Below are 11,085 nucleotides of genomic sequence, written 5' to 3' on the forward strand. Positions count from 1 at the left end.
CGATCCATCCTGTAAAAATTGCGAGGTGAAATGCTCGGTTCCTGGACTAGGCCGCCATATTGGAAAAGGGGGTGCAAATGGCTTTCGCGCTATATCTCCTAAACTAGCAATCCTACAGAAAATTTAGTTACACATAATACACATGTAGCAAATTATATTTTCTACAATTTTATATCTATTACTTTTTATCGTCAAGTGACCAACAAAAAAGTTATAAACAAAAATATGAGAAAATTTTCTAAGAAGTTTCCTTTTGAAGGTTTTAACTTTTTTTCCGTTCATTTCACATTAAAACACCATCATATCGATTTTGTAGAGGATTTCTCAATGAAATATTGTCACTACAAAGTTGTTTAATTTTATTTATTATCTAGGTTTTACAGCGCTCCAATCTTGACCAGATTCTCGAATTCTCATAGAAATACAATATAAAAAATCCACAAGGAAAATTTTTTCCTGTAGCTGGCTGTATACCATTAATTACAAAAATTGAAGAAAAATATCTTCTGTGTAAAAGGTATATTAGTTTGAAAACCCCAATAAAGGGCTACATTCAAATACAGAACGTTTTCGCTCTAAAGAGAGCATCATCAATGTTCTAAGCAAGCTCTATATGCTAAGCCACCAAAAATACATGGGTTAAAACCAGTAAAATGCCGACCAAAGGTCTTACATTGGCATATTATTTATGAAACCTTGGCGATGGGTGAAATTTAAAGAGTATACCTCAAGGCACCATATGACTATACCACAAGCTATGACTACACCTCAAGGTGGTTGAGTCAAATCAACTCAACCACCCACATGCTTGTGGTATAGTCATATGGTGCCTTGAGGTATACCCTTTAAATTTCACCCATCGCCAGGGTTTCATAAATAATATGCCAATGTAAGACCTTAATAATAGGCCTAAGAATAACAAGAAGAAAAACCAGTGGCTTGACCAGGAGTGCGAACAAAGCTTACAGCAGAAAGCAATCAAGAGGCTGGAGCTACTAACGCGACCTACAGAAGAGAACAGGGAAGACTACAACAGAGTAAGGACTCAAACTAGAAGACTTTTGAGAAGAAAAAAGAAACAGTAACTAGAAGCACGAATACAGCAACTCGATGAGGAACATAGAACCGGTCAGTCTAGACAGTTTTATAGGGACATAAAAACAATAACGGGCAACACGATCAACAGCCCAAGATTTATAAAAGACGATGCAGGACAATTGCTCACTGACGACGAAGAGATAAGCCGCCAATGGAGAAAGTATTTTGAGAAACTCTTAAATACAGAAAACCCCACAACGACAGGGCAACAAAGACAGTACCAGTTAGCCGAACCTGAAATACCAGGGCCCACACTAGCTGAAGTAAGTCCGCAATTTCGTCCCTAAAAAACCATATAGCCCCAGGCCCAGACGGCATACAGGCGGAACTACTAAAAAAAGGGGGAGACAAACTACATCTTGAGATATATCATCTTATAAGAGAAGTCTGGGAAAGAGAAGAAATACCGAAACACTGGCATGAAAGCCATATAATACCTATTCACAAGAAGGGAGACAAACAAATATGTCGGAACTGTAGAGGAATATCGTTAATTAATACAACATACAAGATTATATATATCCATAATACTGTTTAGAAGATTAACTCCATACGCAGAGGAAATAATAGGCGACTACCAAAGCGGATTCAGACCGGGAAGGTCGACTATAGACCAGATCTTCGTCCTACGCCAGGTGTTGGAAAAAAACTGGGAATTCAACCGCGATGTACACCAAATCTTCGTGGACTTCAAACAACCTTACGATTCTGTTAGCAGAGAAGCATTGTGGGAGACTATGGTAGAAATGGGAGTACCTGGAAAACTGGTACGATTAGCAAAGGTGAGCACGGAGAACGCTTCCGCACGAATCAGAGTTGGCAGCAACACGTCGGAGGAATTCCTCATTGACACAGGACTTAGACAAGGAGATCCTCTCGCCCCTCTGCTGTTTAACTTCGCACTGGAACATGCAGTAAGGAAAGCTCAGCCACAACTGACAAACGGATTTGCCGCCCAAGGATCAAAAATACTATTAGCCTTTGCGGATGACGTGGACACAATTGCACAATCCACCAGAGATACAAAAGAAGTTTTCACCCTATTCGAGAACGGAGCCAAGGAAGTTGGTCTTAAGGTCAACGAGGACAAGACCAAGTACATGGTGGTTACGAAGAACCCAAGACCAAGGGTTAGACAAAGCGTAACAATTAATAAATACAATTTTGAAGTCGTCAAAGAATTTAAGTACTTGGGAGCGATCATAACATCTGAAAATAACTATGAAAAGGACGTGGCAGCCAGGATTATTGCAGGAAACAGGGCATATTACTCGTTAAGGACCCTACTTAAATCAAAAATACTCTCAAGACCAGCAAAAATAAGAGTATATAAGACAATAATTCGTCCCACAATAACGTACGGAAGCGAAACCTGGACTCTGAATCAGCGGGAAACAACAAAATTACTGGTACTTGAAAGAAAGATACTGCGGACTATCTATGGGCCTTGCAAAGAAGAGACAACAGGAGAATGGAGAAGAAGACACAATGATGAACTCCAGACAATATACGGAGATGAAAACATAGTACGCTACATTAAATCAAACAGAATACGATGGGCGGGTCACGTACTAAGATCAAGTGACGAAAGACTTCTAAACGCCACATTCTGGGAAAGGCCCGATGGAAAAAGGTCAGTTGGTCGCCCAAGAAAGAGATGGAAGGACGCAGTAGCCAGCGATCTGCGCAAAATGGGAGTACAGCAATGGGAAATAGCTGCTCAGGACCGACAACAATGGAGGGAAATAGTAAACGCGGCCAAGACTCACATAGAGTTGTAGAGCCAAATGATGATGATGATGAATGTAAGACCTTTGGTCGGCATTTTAAGGGTTTTAACCCATGTATTTTTGGTGGCTTAGCATGTAGAGCTTGCTTAGAATACTGATGATGCTCTCTTTAGAGCGAAAACGTTCTGTATTTTAATGTAGCACTTTATTGGGGTTTTCAAACTAATATACCTTTTACACAGAAGATCTTTTTCTTCAATTTTTATAAAAAAAATACTTTTCTATTATCTAATATATTAGTCGAGCGGCAGCAATCGTTATACCGACCACGAAAATCAAATTTAAGGTGAATGAACACTTTTGGTCTATTTTTATGTTTTCGAGGTCGCTGAATCCGAATATCAAGTTTATTTTTATCTAGATTTAGTGGAACATGTTCAAAAATCAAATTTTATACAAAAATGTCGAAAATCAATTTTGATGGTTTTTCAAATTTACCTCGCTGTATCTTTGGTCGCTGTAAATATTTCCTTTTGAAAATTTTACTGTGTCATCTTTGAAGTATGTAGATAACAATGAAATTGGTCATTGTCGTTTAAACAGATTATAAAAGGAGTTGTTAGATTTTAAACATTTTGTCATTATATTTCGTTAGTTTCATGTTTACTTAAAAAAGTTGAGTGACAAACTTTTTACTTTATAATTTTAACCAACACAACAATAAAACATAATCCATGAAGAAGTTTTTTGGAAAATTTTAAGTCAAAATATACAACAAGAAAAGTTATACGTTACTTCATAGACAAGCGGCACACCCCAAAAAACGCTTATATCTGGACATCCTGACCACGGTGTGGTGAATGGCTAATTTTGATCATACTTTATGATTTTGATATCAAAAATTCGTTTTTTGCTTTTCTTAAGAATTTTGCATTTTGCGGTTGCGTCATTCTTCTTCTGAACCGGCGAACTTGTCCTCAAACAACTTCTTGGGCCTTTTCTATGATTAGGGTTTTAAGTTTTATAGTGAGGAGAAAGGTCAAAAACAGATTAATAATAGCATAAAAATGTTAAAATCATAATATCATAATAAATTCTATGAATAAAAAATATATATAGATAGAAAAGTAAGCCTAACTTTTGTTTTTATTGTATCGCTATGAGCATTCGAGAATCTGATCAAGTTTGGAGCGCTGTAAAACTTATATAAATAAATAGAATTAAACAACTTTATAGTGAAAATTGTTCGCTGAAAAACTCTCTATAAAATTGCTAAAATGTTATTTTATTTTAAAATGAACAGAAAAAAAGTTATAACCTCCAAAACGAAACTTGTTAAAATTTTTTTACATATTTTTGTTTATATCTTTTTTGTTTGTCACTTGACGATAAAAAGTAATAAAAACAGAATTGTAGACAATTTAATTTGCTACATTTTATGTTTAATTATATTTTCCGTATGGTTGGTAGTTTACGAGATATAGCGCGAAACCACTTTGCACCCCATTTCCAAGATGGCGGGCGGGGGACAAGGGTGGCGACCCCAAAAACTTGAACTTAAGCTTCTACTGATCCCCCCTACACATTAAAGAAATAAAATTGACTCCTCGAACAAATGCAAGGTATGGCTTAAAAAATGTAACATTTTAATTTTTAATGTTGTTCTGAAGCTATTTCCTTGTGGCATTTTTATAATTACGTATTTTTTATGGGAAATAAGCCACAATTTTACTAAAAAATGAATTTATTAACGTTTCGAAGCCCAAATCGTGTTTCGTTGTCAAAATACAAAATACTATTAAAATAAAACAAACATGTTGCTAAGTAAAAAAATTCTTCTAATAATTTATTTAATCTGACTCATTTATATTGGGAATTCAGACGTATATTATACATTTTAAAGTAGAAGACTTTAAAATGATATCGCCAATATTTATGAGTTGCGTTCCTGGGACGACTTTACTAAAAGATAGTTCATTCGATTACATGAAATCAATGAAATAATCGAATGAACTATCTTTTAGTAAAGTCGTCCCAGGAACGCAACTCATAAATATTGGCGATATCATTTTAAAGTCTTCTACTTTAAAATGTATAATATACGTCTGAATTGCCAATATAAATGAGTCAGATTAAATAAATTATTAGAAGAATTTTTTTACTTAGCAACATGTTTGTTTTATTTTAATAGTATTTTTTTATTTTGACAACGAAACCCGATTTGGGCTTCGAAACGTTAATAAATTCATTTTTTAGTAAAATTGTGGCTTATTTCCCATAAAAATACCTAATTTTAATTTTTAATCGACTACTAAATAAAGACATAAAAGGATGTTCTCTAAAACTACTTTTCCAGTTTAAAAAAATTTTTGGCGTCAGTTAATTTCTTATTATATTAGCACTGAAGTTTTTTTGCATAAATAGTGAGGGATGATTGTTCAATTGGATATTGTCTTCAGTTTAACAATAATCTTCACTTAAACTTGTAATCGTCATTGTAGTTAACGTTCTTCGTAACTCGGAGAAGACAAACTTCGGAAGAGCTTTAAAAACTTTATCAAAAAATAATAATTCAAATCTAATATTTTCGCTAAAAAATCAAATTAATCTCTAATTTACCTAAATGTAGGATATTTGGACACCTAATAAATAAATATTTAGAGTTAGTTATGAGTATTTACTTTAACTTTGTTTGAGATACAAGTCTATCATATCTCTACCCTGACTTGTTGGAATTAAACTAGGAGACAAAAATTAAACTATTTGTAGAGTAATTATTTTGTATGGTAATTATCACAAACGTATAATTAAGCATTTCAATTACGTAAAGTCCGTACAATATAGATACTGTTGCACGTCATCCGCGTTATAGCACGTGACGTCACATGATACCAACATGAAATATTTAAGTCGTAGGTGTATTCCTTTTTATAACCGTTTAGCTCAGTACACTGGAATTACAGTCACTAGGCATATTTCATTATACAGCGTGTCTACTTAAGTTGGAAATATATGGGAAACTTTTTTATTATTAATTTTACGAAAAAAACTTATTCTTCATAAAAAGTTCTGCATGCTCTAAAACCTAAGATTTAATCATCATATATCAAATTTTGTCAATATTATACGAGTTCTGTCAAAAAATATGAATTTCGTTTAAGGGTAAAGTACCTTTATTTCTCTGAATATCGAAAATTCTTATTATGAAAAGTTATTTGGCATTTAAAACCAAGATCAAATATCCAATTACATGCTTCCAATTGAAAAAAAAAATCCAAATTTTTCTCAAATTTATGGATATAACTTCGTTTTTATTTATTACCCATATTATAACTCTATTACTATTAATTTTACGGAAAAAAATTATTCTTCATAAAAAGTTCTGCATGGTCTAAAACCTAAGATGAAACCATCATATATCACATTTTGTTAATTTTGTACGAGGTATGTCAAAAAATATGAATTTCACTCAGGAGTAAGTAACTTTATTTTTCACAATATTGAAAATTGTTATTAAAATAGTTGTTTAGAATTAAAAACTATGTTTCAATATGAAATTACATCCTTCTAATTGAAATATTGTGAAATATAAAGATACTATACTCATGAGCGATATTCATATTTTTTGACACACCTCGTATAAAATTTATAAAAGTTGACATATCACAGTTGCATCTTAGATTATAGACCATGCAGATCTTTTTATGAAGAATAACTTTTTTTCGTAAAATGAGTAATAAAAGCGTTATCATATTAAGTTTTAATAAATAAAAATGACGTTTGGTATTCATAAAGAGAAAAATTTGTAAAATAATTTTTTTAATTAGAAGCATGTAATTACATAATTGATCTTGGTTTTTAATTCCAAACAACTTTTCATAATAAGAATTTTCGATATTCAGAGAAATAAAAGTACTTTTCCCTTGAACGAAATTCATATTTTTTGACGTACCTCGTACAATATTGATAAAATTTGATATATGATGGTTGAATTTTAGGTTTTATAGCATGCAGAACTTTTTATGAAGAATAACTTTTTTCGTAAAATTAATAATAAATAAGTTTCCCATATGTTTCCAACTTAAGTAGACACGCTGTATATGCGTAAAAATAATATTGGAAAATTTCTATTAATCTAAATTTAAATGAACATACCCTAATTTGTTTCATATGACTTTTCGACGATTCTCAATTGTTTCGAGTTTCTGTCATAATATGTCGTATATTGATATTATACACAGATAATGATACAATGATAATATATGACAGAAGCTCGAAACAAATCAGAATCGTTGAAAAGTCATATTTAATTTGTATAAGTGAAATATAAAGTGTTTTTATAAAGCACACTTGTTTACTTATATTACACTCTAACTGGGATCGAACAAAGGTCACATTTTGGCATAAATTGGTAACATTTATTTGACAGTTGAGTGTTAATTTGTTGATTTTGTTTATTAGATTTTTGTGAATATATTTTTGTTTCAATAATTTTTTTCTTTAATATCGTGTTAGGGAGGAAAATTTACCCATTTTTCTTCCCCGTTGATCCGTCACTGAATTTTGAACAAAGTATTTATAAAATTCGTAGTGCTAAAGATGAAAATAAATTTGAAGATCTTTGAGTTTTATCATTTCGATCGGTCGCTTTCTATGTACAATGTATAGGAGTTCTTTACTATACGGAGCACAAACATTAATTCTCACAAAATATTAGCGGAAAAATTGAGAAGATCAATGCTAGGAATAAGTTTGAGCAATACACTAAGAAACGATGAAGTTCATGGACGAATCTGAGTGGAAAACAATATTAAATGACAGAAACAGACAGAAAATCAGCATGGACAACAATTTCTCAAAAATGCATAGAACAAACATAATGAAACTGAACATACCATCACAAAATTTTCACTAGTAATACCACTAGAGGTCAAATTATTTCCGGAAATTTTTTTGAGATCATGAATATTTTGAAAATTTCCCGAGTCGCAGACGAGGGAAATTTTATAAAAATATTCATGATCAAAAAAAAAATTCCGGATATTAATTTGACTTCGCGTGGTATTCGGTAAGAAAATTCCACACCAAATTTGCATTTGAAAATCCAAAGCTGCATGAACAGATTAATAGCGCGCCATAGCTTTGTCAGCAATTATTTAGGCTTTCAAATTCTTAATTTCTACTCATTGTAGTTGCATGGGAATACCATTTCAAGATAGAAAATAGTATATTCTTCAATTTTACATACGTTTTGAGTAACTACAGGTGATAGAAAATTATTTTTTGGCGGTTTTAAAACTAAACTACGCAAAATTGAAAGTACTGAATGGGAAAAAGATAAATAAATTAGTGTCTAAATATTATATATATTTTATTAGACATAGAAACTTAATGAAAATATTCAAAGTCCTGCATTTTCGCCATTAAGAAGAGAGGAGGTGTCCGAAGAATATAGAAAACATCTTAGTTTTGTAACTAAAATGAATCAAAACTAAATTATGTAAACAAATAAAAACCAGTCTGTCAAAAATGTTCTGTTATTGTAAACGTCAAAAAATTTCCACTATAATTCTCTGTTGGGTACCCCACGAGCAAAAAATTTCCGATAAAATACCTCCGTTGCCATGGTGATCTGTCAAAATAACGTATTTTGATTGGTTCAAAATTACAGGTGTGGAATTTTCACTAGTAATACCACTAGAGGTCAATTTATTTCCGGAAATTTTTTTGAGATCATGAATATTTTGAAAATTTCCCGAGTCGCAGACGAGGGAAAAAAATTTTCCGGATATTAATTTGACTTCGCGTGGTATTCGGTAAGAAAATTCCACACCAAATTTGCATTTGAAAATCCAAAGCTGCATGAACAGATTAATAGCGCGCCATAGCTTTGTCAGCAATTATTTAGGCTTTCAAATTCGTAATTTCTACTCATTGTAGTTGCATGGGAATACCATTTCAAGATAGAAAATAGTATATTCTTCAATTTTACATAAGTTTTGAGTAACTACAAGTGATAGAAAATGAATCAAAACTAAATTATGTAAACAAATAAAAACCAGTCTGTCAAAAATGTTCTGTTATTGTAAACGTCAAAAAATTTCCACTATAATTCGCTGTTGGGTACCCCACGAGCAAAAAATTTCCGATAAAATACCTCCGTTGCCATGGTGATCTGTCAAAATAACGTATTTTGATTGGTTCAAAATTACAGGTGTGGAATTTTTACCAAAATATTTAGTAGAAGGAGAAAATGTAAGCTTCCTACCAAATGAACTAAAATCTAAAGGCACACATACAGTTTTCGAAATATAGAACAGTTGTCTTAAAAAATACAAAAAAATCACATGATTATAATAAAAAGCAGTTCGATCTACATAGGAAGGTAATTGATTTGAACATTGGGGATTTAGTATATGTGGAGAACGGTAACCACCTAAATAGAAAACAGTTAGACGAATTAAGGATTGGACCACACAAAATATTAAAGATTTCCAATTCAATTTACGAAGTTGATACTGGGCATAGAAAAATAGAATCAAACCTCTTCCATATCAATAAACTTACTCAAGAATTGAAAGAAAATATTTAGTGAACGTTCAATTTTGGTTTTGAAAGTTCTTCTCCAAGGGGCAAAGATGTAAAGAAAAACTGTATTGTTTAGTTTTTCTTTAATAGTATAAAATATTTATTTATATTCTCATTTTGTTACACCACTGTCAAAACATTAAGTTCTTCTTCTTTTTTTTATGTTACCACCATAAATGATGATATTTACCACCAGTGGTGCATGTACCACAGATTGAGAACCGTTGAACTAGAATATAAGCTTTTAAATGTTGTTTCTTATTTACAAGTAATGTATTTCTAAATCAATAATATTGTACATAAAATAATAAAGTTCTTTTTTACAGAGAGAAACACAATTGAGTTTTTATTCGCCAAAAGTTTGATGGTTAAGGACATTATTACATGTATTATAAGGCAAAAGGAGAGAAGAGCGGAAAATGTTGCAAGAATGCAAGACAGCAGGAGGACAAAAAATTGGATAATTGGAAACCAATAGTCCAGCAGACCAACAAAGTGGAGCGAAGCCGGGAATTGGGCCCAAATTGATACCAGACGCAAAGAACAGAAACCAGAATTTGTTATTTTAACGAAAATTATTCTCTAAGAAATTCCATTTTAAAATGTCCCTATTATTTGTTCCAGCGTTAAGGAGAATAAATAATAGTAACGACTGATTACGCAACCCTGATCCAATGTTACACACACCCACACATGCAATTTATTCTCTTTCATACCTTCCGCAGGTGAAATAAAACTTCCAAAATGTTTTTTAAGTTATGTTTTGTGTACTAATTTTTATGCAAATTCTAAACATTAGCAGTAAAGAAATTCATTTCCACCACGTGCATACGTTGCAATATAAATTTCATCTCAGACAAGATATTTACCGAAATAGTGCACAAATTGGAGAGAAACCGAGGAAGCAAACCTGTTAGACTTATTGAATATGTATGCATAAGGCGAAATTCGAGCTGAGTATTGCGTTAATGGTTGCGTTGCGGCTCACTTGGGACTATATTCAAATTCAAATTAATTGATCTCTACGGAAACCATCAAGCAAAGGCCGCCTATGCGGCTCTCATAAGTTTCATGGGCATTTTGCCCGTTTGGCGGAACTGTAAAGTGTACCGAAGAGAAATTAAGATACACTACATTAACGTAACGCCACGCTGCCATTTTTTTGAAGTTATTTAATTATAAACAAAATTACGTACAATAATATCTTGCTCTCTGTAAGATCTTTTGTTTAAAAGTTTCTAGGAATATTCTTGGAAAAATCGTGGAAAAAATCATGAATAAACACACCAAAAAATCAATTTAAATCAATATCGACTGCGCCAAGGCAATGGGGGTATCAAGCAACAAAAAGAGGTTTGTTCGCATTTTTAGAAAGAGAAGGTGCCACACAGCCTATTTTGAAGTTATTTAATTTTTAAACAAAATTAGTTTTAATATTACTATGGTAGTGTATTTCCTACACCTCAGAAACATTTCGCATTGTTAACGAATTCTTTGTATATGTATTTTTATTTTCGAACTTTGTTCTATTAATAGTAAAATGGTTTTCTCTTAACAGATTGTAAAAGTGGTCTCTTTTTTGAGATCGTATGATACCTATAATATTTTTTAACAAGTCATCTGAAAATCTAGACGACGCTAATATGAGTATAAAGTAGGGATGGGAAAA

The sequence above is a fragment of the Diabrotica virgifera genome, chromosome 3 (genome assembly GCF_917563875.1).
Source record: "Diabrotica virgifera virgifera chromosome 3, PGI_DIABVI_V3a".
Lineage (NCBI taxonomy): Eukaryota > Metazoa > Arthropoda > Insecta > Coleoptera > Chrysomelidae > Diabrotica > Diabrotica virgifera.